At 43.4% G+C, this 10,332-nt stretch overlaps 1 long non-coding RNA gene across 1 annotated transcript in view; it reads right to left on the bottom strand.

Annotated features, from left to right (window-relative positions):
- Positions 1-173: 173 nt before the first annotated feature.
- LOC109382693 (uncharacterized) overlaps positions 174-10,332 on the bottom strand; it is a 40,394-nt gene continuing 30,235 nt past the window's right edge. Inside the window, exon 3 of the long non-coding RNA XR_002123967.1 lies at positions 174-332. This is a non-coding gene — a long non-coding RNA (uncharacterized LOC109382693). The remainder of the gene's footprint in view (positions 333-10,332) is intronic.

The raw sequence follows: 10,332 nt of genomic DNA, 5'->3' as shown, positions 1-10,332 counted from the left end.
CTAGATTGAAGAACAAAAGGACAGCAACTTGTCTGTTCCCCTTCCCCCAATTCCCCAGCACTGTTCCCATCCCCCCAATTCCCCAATAAAAATATATTAAAAAAAAATAACAAGTATCATGTTAACACTTACCAAAAAATGTAATACAGGAATTATTTCATAAACTTTGTTAATATTTATTATATCGTGTTTCTGCCAGTGGCAGAGAATTTTTTCCTGGTTTTTCTCTTCTCATTTTTCTCCTTCATGAAAAGTCAGTCCTTGAAATGAGCTTCCAGCTACCCAGATTTGGGATCTGCCTCCATTTTCTGTTCCCCTGGGCTCAGGTATCCCTAGAAAATAGGTATCCTTAGAAAATAGGTTTACCCTCTACAAGAATCTGCTTTTTGTGATACCCATAAATCCTGTCTTATTTTTCCTGTACCAGTTAATCATTTACTAAGAGTCTCCAATGTACTATGCTAGAGACAAAAAATATACAGATAAATAAATATATCCTGTCTTTGATTGGCTCACAGTCTAATAGGTGAGACAGAAACACACATGAATAATTACAATGTAATGTAATAAATGTTGTAAAAGCAGGCTGTTGATTACAGAAAAAAGAATGACTAATTCTGCCTGGGCAATTACAAAAAAGGCTTCTTGGGAATGGAATCAATGGAATTGTAATAGATAAGCATGATATCGGGGGTGGGAGGGCAATACATGGGGGGAGGGGAGTTGTTACTCTGTGAGGGTGAAAAGGATAACTATCGCATTGTTCTGTACACCTGAAACTAACAACAACAACAACAACAAAAAAAAAAATAAATAAATAAATAAATAAAAGGCTTCTTGAAGGTGGTAAAATATGCTCTGGGTTTTAAACAGGTATTGAACAGGTATCCAGGCCACATGGATCATATGTAGGTATGAAGATATGAAAAGCCATGGAGTGTTTGGTAGAACTGATAGAACTAGGTGACCAATTGGGTATGAGAAGTTGAGAGAAAGGAGAGAACTGAAAACGTTTCTAAGATTCCATTCATCTATTCAACAGTTTCACACCTACTCTGTTACAAGGAAGTAACTGGATGATATTTTATTGAGAGAAAAAGGAAATGGAAGGGGGGAAGCAGATTTGGACAATGAGCCCAAATGAGAACATGCTGAGCTCGAGCTGCCTGTATAACCTCCAGGTGTACTGGTCTAGTACGCCCCCATAAATATGGGTCTGAGAGGAAGAGTGGGGTCCAGGCTGACGGTGAAAAGGTGGGAGCCATCAGCAAATGAAGAGCTGAGCAGGACCAGATACATAATTTGCGAGGCCTGGTGAAAAATAAAAACGTGGGCCTCCTTGTGCAAAAAGCAGGCAAAAGTTGCCATTAAAGTTATGAAATATACTAAGTTACTAAAATACAAAGCGTGTTCCTTTCTTCCACAGCCTCTCTGCATGTCATGGTGGTTTTTATTTGCTATGCACTGTTGTTATAAATACACAAAAATTTAAAATTTTTGGCATGAATTTTACCATTCATCTTTATGGTATGCAATGCCAGATCTAAATGTAAATATCAGAACATTTCACTTGTATGTAGAATTACCGAAATTATGCAATTCATATTTCATGATTTGCCCCTGGAGGGGATGTCAAGCTGGTCCAAAGAAATGAATACAAGACAGACTAGGGAAATTAGACAGAGGAAGAAAGGTGTCCCTAGGCACAGCATGGACCCAAAGAATCTGGGGACACTTGCAGGGTGAGTTCAGAGCCTGGAACTGCCAAGGTCTGCGTGCCCTTGGACCCGATGGCTGCCATGTTCCCCCTCCCACCAGCCCCAGATCAATGCTTCACACCTCAACAGGGAGCTGGGAAGTCAAGTCAGCCATTTCCCCTTTCCATGGGGCCTGCTGTCCCAACCCACGGCAGATGGGTGACCCCAAGGGTATTGCAACCTCTGTGCCAGGTTGCACTGGGTATTTGAATCAAGGGTGGACAGAGGCTTGCCCCAGGCAACTTGCCCACTGAATGGGATGCAGTGGTGCCAGCCTGGGGTAGGGACAGCTGCCACTGCCAGGACTTGCCCGGAGATGCCACTGGTTGTGACCCCACCCTTCATCGCACCTGCACTCAGATCTCTTCCAGGGCGGAGAGCAGCAACAGTTTGGGAGGTGGGGTTTAGAGGGAGAGCAGGCAGGACCCAGGGCACAAGGGACAAGGGTCTGGGAGCAGGTCACAAGAACCCTTCCCAGGGAGGCAGGGGAGGAGAGATTGCACTTAAAATGATATGCCAAGCCTCCAGCCCAAGCTCCTGTTGCCCAACAGATTTCACTCATGAAACACACATTCAAAGATATTATAAGAAATTCATCTACAGGGTGTTAAAGCCCAAGTGTGGAGCCCTCCCAAGTGTGGGGGCCTGTGCAGCTGCACTGGTTGCAAACCCAGGGAGCCTGCCATAGACCTATGACATTGCCCATGAAATTGAGAAAAACAGAAGAGGACCGTGGAGAAAGACAAGGGAACCTGAGAGAGGTAGGTGGGGAAGAAAACATAAGCGTGAAAAACAAGGTAGAGAGAAACAGGCAAAAGAGAGAGAGAGAGAGAGAAAGGTAGGCCCAGAAGCCAGGGGCAGCAGGGGATCTTGATTCTAATGGGAGGTCTACAGATATGTTCACTTGCCCCACAAGCATTTTAACAATCTGAGCCAACATTTAAAAATTGGAAACAGTCTCCCTAAAACTAAGCTTTTGTCTAAAGTTAAAAGATTTAACAATGCTGTGTGTATATTCCCTCCATGGCCAAAATCAAACCAGAGAGGGGCAGTGGCTGCTCTCCTAGGAGGGGCACGTGCCCACTGTTTGACAGGCTCTGCGTGACTCACTCGGCGTCTGCATGGGCAGCTATGGTGGGACCTGTAGATAGTAGATTGCTACGGTCTGTGAGCTCAGAAACTCGGGTCTGCACCACGGGTCCAATGCTGCAGAAAGGCCAAGAAAGAGGGGCCTTTAAAGTAGGTTATTGGGTTTGGCAAGCAGGAAAACACCAGTAACGTCTCCATAAGAATAGCCTGACTGGAACGATGGGGTGGAAGCCAGATGGCAGTGGGCTGTGAAGTGAATGGGAGGTGATGAAGTTGAGACAGCAAGGGTAGAGACTAATATTTCAAGCATCTTTTTTTTTTTTTTTGGTCATAAAGGAGGGTGATGCAAAAGTACTTTGAACCCACCCCGCTATCCCTATTCCTCCCGCCTCCTGCTTCCCACACTCTCTCTATAACTAAATATAGAAGGAAAGCAACATGACATGAAGCAAGATCTCTGTTTGAAATTTTACACTTGAGAAAAAAACACATCAAGAACAGAAGTGGAAATTGACTGGGATTTTCCATACACTGAGATACCAATCATGAGTATTTACTGCTGCCAGTATCGGTGATTTGAAATAAAATAAAATGAGGTTGTTTCAGACTAATTCAGAGCTTTCAGCTACTTTATCCTATTTTATTTTCATAGCATTTCTTTTATTGGCTTATTTATTATTTTATTTACATTAAGCTATGCTATTGTATGACAACATAGTTTTTAGGACAAGTTTCGGGGAAAATCAGTTTTGTGTATATGAACAACACAGTTGAGGCGCAACATTAAAAATCTAGAGAATGTTTTGACAGCCTTACATAGTTTTTAAATAACAGGTAAACTACTCACATCCTAAGCTGTTATGTAAAATAAGCAACTCCCCCTCACCCCTTTCCATTTTTCAATAAACTAACCTTAAAATAAATGATAACATGCGTTTCCACCTACTACATCATTGTTTGGATGTGTTACAGGTTTGTTTGTTCACACAGAAAGTAATTTAAAAGGCTGGTATTTTATCACGAACACAGTTATGTTTGGATTTAGCAGGCTCTGCATTTTATGAAAGGTCTAACTTGGTTCCTCTATTCAAAGTGGAACTTACCAGAATTGTGAGGGCTAAATGCGTTTTGCTGGGTGCTACTGGCGATTCTCTGATTTGTTAATGAATTTCTATGAGGTGAAGTAGGTCAAGTTCTGGAATCCTTGCAAAGTAATCAGATTTTAACCTTGGCTTCCGCTAGTCTGTCAAAGCACAGGAAGCCGGCTAGGTTCCTCCGTGGCCTGCTCTCAACCGACTGTATAGAGTGTGGTTTTCAGGGTTCACTGGAGGCTGGGAGATACACAGCTTTCAACACTTAATGGTGTGTGTTCAAATGGTGTGTGTGATTTTGCGACTTCAGATGGGTGTCAAGTACATAAGACAAGCTACATTTATTTTTCAAAAAACAGGAAGGGAGGAGAATTGTATAATTCTTTTATGTTTGTTTAGTGAAGTTATAGGAGGCAACTAGCTTTTATTTAATAAATTGCTAGACATCCTTAAGAAAAGCCCCTGACATAACTTTTCAGCACCATTGATCTACAACTTTAAGTACCGTTCGAAGTTATAGAAGGCAACTAGCTTTTATTTAATAAATTGCTAGATGTCCTTAAGAAAACGCCCTGAACATAACTTTCAGCACCATTAATCTACAAACTTTAAGTACCATTCTTTGGCCTCCACAATAAGCTGATGGTGTCTGCATGATGTCCAAACTTGCAAGTCAGTGAGCAAGCTTTGTACACATAATCCCAACAGTTGGCCCATCCTAGACTTGGATGAAGGTGGTATGGGGAGTTCATGGGTGAGCAGCTGGGGGTGTGGGAGGGAAGGGTTTAGTGGTAGGCAGAGGCAATGGACGCAAAACGGGCCAAGACGATGGTAATATAGTCCACTCTCACCGCCTTACTTCCTCATTATTCAACCACTCTTTGGCCACTAGAAATTTAGTTTCTGTCCCTATTACATCAGTGAAACTGATATCTGCAAGCCCGAGGGACTTTTCTTCAATCTTTATTCTCCTTAACACCTTGCAGGAGGTGACAGCCAGAACAGGGCGCCTCTCTCTTGGCTGCCTTTGGGTTTCCCTCTGGGCCCAGCTGGCAAGGAAGCCTGGGAAATGTAGTTTTCAGATACCCAGTCCTGCCCCTACGAAGTCCAATGGGGCTGTGAGGTAACAGGCAAATAACTGGACAAGGGCCCAATGCAAACACCGTGTGTTTCCTGAAGTATTTCTTGATTTCTCACTCTTCCCTGCACCTCCACCACCCTCAGCTAAAAGAAACGCCTCCCTCTTCTGAATTTTGACTAAATTTCGTGTGTCTCTTTGGCTGAATTTAAAGTATAATTATTGGGAAACCACTTCGTGCCAGGCACTGTGCTCGGCGCTGAAAATACAACTATGAGTAAGACGGACTTGGCTTCTGTTCCCTTAGAGCTTCACGGAGCTTAAGGTCTAGTTGGGGGAGACACAAAATTAAACATGCAATTACAATGCAGTTTGATAAGCACAAAGATAGGGGAAATGCAAGTGCTGTAGTCCGTAAGAATGACGTTTAAGCCAAACTGGGAGGGTCAGGAAGTGCTTCCACAGGAAGCCAGTCTGAAGCCAAAGAGGCAGAGGTCAAGGGAAAATGCTCTTGATAGAAACAAAATCACGTACAAAGGCCCAGCGGGGAGAGAGTGTGTACTTCACCCGGAAGAACCACAACAGAGTCACCAGCTCATAGATTTTGAAGCAGACAATGTGAAAGAGAATAGTGGGGAGAGAAAGGGCTGAGGAGGTGATAGGTGTCATATCATCATGCAAGGCGATGCATGCCACATTAAATAGCTTGGACTGCGCCAGCCAAGTGGCGCGTTGGTTAAGAGTTGGCTTGGGACACCAGCTCTGAGCAGCAGGGCCTCGGTTCAGATCCCACATGTGGCCCAGTGATGCTGCGCCCTCTACAGCTAAGATGGTGATCAACAGCTCGACCTGGAGCTGGGCTGCTGTGAGTCGCCAGTGACGGCGTAGGCTGCAGTGGGGCTGCAGTGGGCTGCCATAAGCTACTGTGTGCAGCTGGCAGCCAGCGTGAGTGGCCCCGGCAGCCGGTGTGAGCTGCCAAGAGCCGCTGTGAGCAGCCGTCCAATGGCCAGTGAGTGACTGCGTCACCCGGGAAGAGCGCAATGATAATACCAACATGGGCCAGTGAAACGACATCTTCCACAACTAGACTGAAGAACAAACTTGTCTGTTCCCCTCCCCCAATTCCCCAATAAAATCTTAAAAAAAAAAAAAAAAGAGCTTGGACTTTATCCTAAAGACAATGGAAAACCATTGACGGTTTATAGAATGATGTGACATGATCAGGTGTTCACTTTCGGAAGTCTGTGTTAAATCACATCCCCTGCACAAGTCCCATTAGCCACAGCTGTTTTTATAGCACAAGCTGCCCCATCTGTCTTAAGATGCAGTAGAGACATTTGAGCTCTAAAAAGCTCCTCTTTGTTTGAGATTAAAATCTCACCCTTCCTGCTACTAACATCCATTTATCTGATGTTCTGGAAAAGGCAAAACTATCAGGACAGAAACCAAATCGGTGGTTGCCAGGGGCTGGGAGTGGCCAGAGAGGCTGACTGCAAAAGGGCATAAGGGAATAGCTTGTGATGATGGAAATATGTTTTCATGACTGTATGTGTGTTTGTCAAAACTCGTGGAACTATATACTAAAAAGGGCGATGTTGCTGCTTGTAAATTATGCCACAATAACTCTACCTTTAAAAAATACAAGGACATCCTTCCTTCTTACTGCAAAGTAACCCTTGCATTCTCTGTCGTGCCATCTCCTACCTTGGCATTTATGAAGTCTGATTACTTGGGTCAGTTTAAATCAGTTACCTAGCAATGTAAAGTCTTTCCTTGCTTGTCAGTCTGCGTGCCTGCAACTGCGATGTAAGCTCCTGGAGCTTCAGTCATAGTGGGCAAAGGTTACTTTTGTTTTTTGGGTTTCTTGTAGGTAACTCAGCACTCACTAATTCTGAGGGGGTATGTTTTAGCCCAGAGGAGTGATTTCTGTTTGGATAGGCTCTTTGCTAGCCTTTCAGTGGACTTCCCTGGGGCTCCTTTGCTAGCTAGACCTTTTTCCCTTTTCCTCTTAGTTCATTTGCTTAAACCTCACTCTGTGTTCCTGTGCAGATATGAAAGTTTCTAGCCAGATGGCATGCAAAATTAATTATTGAACAGGAAGATAAAAAAACAAAAACGAATTATTTCAAACGTGGAAAGTGAAAAGAACACCAGCGTCTCTCCCATTTTGCCTTGGAAATGAAAGGAACAGCGGGCCTTTGGCGCATCACCAGGATTTCTTTTCTCCCCAATTGAACAAGCAGCAGCCTAAAGCCTGGCAGGCACTGCCTGCATGTTTGCAACGCCAGAAATCTGTGATTCTAAAAGATATTATGTTTCTAGAAAACACAGAAGTCTACCTATGGAGGGACCAGGGAGGGATTCCCTACCCGGAGTGAGGCCTTAGGGTAAAAGAATTATTTTCCCATGATCGTTTGCCAAAAAATCTGATTTTCTCGAGTTGCATGGAAAGACAAATCATGGTTTAAAGAATCTGGGTTGTTTTTTGTTTGTCTTATGCCCTGGAAAAATATGACATGTAGCGTTCTAGGTTTTAACTATTAGGTGTTTAACATCACTCATAGCTTGCCCAGCATGTAAAAATACTTGTTGAAATTACTTTCGTTACACCCAACAGAATAGTGTGATCAGGTATTTTGGTTTTGCAAAGTGGCTTCAAGTCGGTATAGAGCGTAAACCTGGCAGAGATGTGAGCTTTATTATTTTTATTCCATAGCATCTTCCAACCATTAAGGGACCTGCAAACTGCTACCATGGGCCAAATCTAGCCTACTCCCTGTTTTTGTAAATAAAGTTTTATCGAAACACCACCTCTCTCATTTGTTTACATATTGTCTGTGGCTGCTTTCCACACGACAGAGTTGTGAAGTTATGGCAGACACCATGTAGCCAGAAAAGCCAGAGCCATTTACTATCTGACTCTACAGAAGTTTGATCACCCGTGCTCTAAGAAATAACATTTTCCAGAGTCAGTTTCAGAATCCCCATCAGCCCTGTGCTCAGGCCTCACTTCTGAAGTTAAGAATGGAGGGGTAGCATCTGTATTGTGACACTCTCTCTCATTAATACAGATGTTTTATTTTGAATGACAAATAGGAAAAAAGTTAATAAAATTATTGTTGTATTTTGTTCCTAGAAAATAGGCAGTTTCCAGCTGCCCCCCTTGTGATATATGAAATTTATGGGCCATATGTTTATGTGTTTTCATGCACCTTAAATAGTAAATAACTTAAAACAACTTGTCAGAAAAAGCAATTATTCTTAAACCTTTGGTTACGAAAATTTTCAGATACCAGCAAAGACCTAAAGATTCTCTCTCTAGGAATGGGCCGGCCGAGTGGCTCAGTTGGTTAAGCGCTCACTCAAGAGTTTGAGCTCTGAGCAACACTGGTTCGAGTCCGGCCTGAGCTGAGCAGCCGCTGAGCAGCCGCTGAGCAGCCGCTGAGCAGCCGCTGAGCAGCCGCTGAGCAGCCGCTGAGCAGCCGCTGAGCAGCCGCTGAGCTGCCAACAGGTAGCAGGATGGCTCAGCTAAAACAAACAAACAAACAAACAAACAAACAAAAGATTCTCTCTCCAGGACTAAAAATGGACAAATACACTCAAACTCTATGTATAATTTCAACAGTTCCCAGAGGTCTGAAGCCTACCTGTATAGTTCAGGTAAGTTACTCCTTTAGTGAAGAATGAGTCTCTACCGGCAGAACTCCAGGCACAAGCCAGTTTGAGGAGGGGGATATGGAAGGTATCAGGGCAGTCCCAACATCCGTGAAAAATCACACCTCATAGGCAGTCACTTTGTATTATAAAGCTGACGCCTTAAAGAGTTTTTAGGCTGCAGATGCTAGAGTTTGGGTCCCGGTTCTTTGTGATCTTAGGTATACGCAACAACCTTTGTGAGTCCCTGAATCGCAGAAGTCGCAATCTGGTGGTTAGGGGACCCCCAGTAATGGAAGAGAAATGTTTGCTCAGAGGTGGTAAGTGTCCCAGAATTATGCAAGCCCCCACAGCTCTGAGAGCTCCTTGAGGGAGCCACAACTAATTGCAATGACCCATCTATTCTCTTTCAGTTTTGTCTACCCATTAGTATTATTAGCAGTGGGAGTCATTTTTTGCAGAAACATCTACTCTGCAGAGGTAGGGTGTCACCTACTTAAAGTAACTAAAATAACTAAAAGATAACTCAGCCAAGTTAAAGATGGGAGCCAGAGGTGCTCTGATGAAGTCTCCACTGGCATGTTGACCCACAGGGCTCAGGAGTCCTGTCCAAACATAGGTGATTATCGTTTGCATATAAGCATTGTTTATTCATAGATGAAACAGAATAGATGATTTGCAAGTACAGTTGACCCACGAACAAGGGTTGGAGGAGGGTTAGGGGTGCTGACTAATCCCTGTGCTGAAAATCCTCATATGTATAACTTTTTAATTCCCCCACTATTAACTAACAGCCTTTTGTTAACAGGAAGCCTTACTGATAACATAAATAGTCAATTAACACATGTTTTGTATATGTATTATATACTGTTGTTACATACTATTATTATGTATTAGATACTGTATCACAATGAAGTCACCTAGAGAAAAAATATTAAGAAAATCGTAAGGAAGAGAAAATACATTTACAATACTTACTGAAAAAAAATCCACATATAAGTGGCCCCGTGCAGTTCAAACCCATGTTGCTCAAGGGTCAACAGTACCTGTCAAATTGAGTGGACAGTTATGTAATCTTCCTGCCAAATTCAAATAGGAGATTGAGTGCTCCTCAACTTCTTACAGGAATCTGTTTTGTGAGCCATGGTTACCGTAGGATGGAATGGCCCAAATCACCAAGGCCCTATTTCTGGAGTTCAGCTCTTGTACTGCTTTATGGCTGTGGAAAGGGTGCAGAAGGAATTGCCAAAAGGTAAAGCTATCAACACCCTGAGGGGCCTGTAATACGGGACACTCTGAGTTGGCCCTGTGTCAGGTTCCAGGGCTTGCTAGAATAATTCTGGGAGTGCAACACCCACCTACTGGGTAGTCAGCTATGCTCTGTGTCCACAGGTCTCACCAAAAGCTGCCTAGACCCAGCAAAGCAACAGGTTTCAGTCCTGATGAAGTAAAAATAAACCAACAAAAAAAGTCTTACCTGCCTTTGATAAACTTTTACCTTGAAAGCTTGATGATTCGTTTCTTAGCCCAGGTACTTTCTCTGCAAAATCGTAATTGTTTCTGCAGGTAAGTGATTAGTTTATCTTTCTGTCTGTGTGAACGAGGAAAGATATTGGAGAATTCCCCAAGTGCCTGAAGCAGCTTCCTTTCCCCTCCCCGCCCT

The sequence above is a fragment of the Hipposideros armiger genome, unplaced genomic scaffold (genome assembly GCF_001890085.2).
Source record: "Hipposideros armiger isolate ML-2016 unplaced genomic scaffold, ASM189008v1 scaffold_68, whole genome shotgun sequence".
Lineage (NCBI taxonomy): Eukaryota > Metazoa > Chordata > Mammalia > Chiroptera > Hipposideridae > Hipposideros > Hipposideros armiger.
Note: the sequence above shows the minus strand (reverse complement) of the source record. Positions and strands in the feature narration are given on the sequence as shown.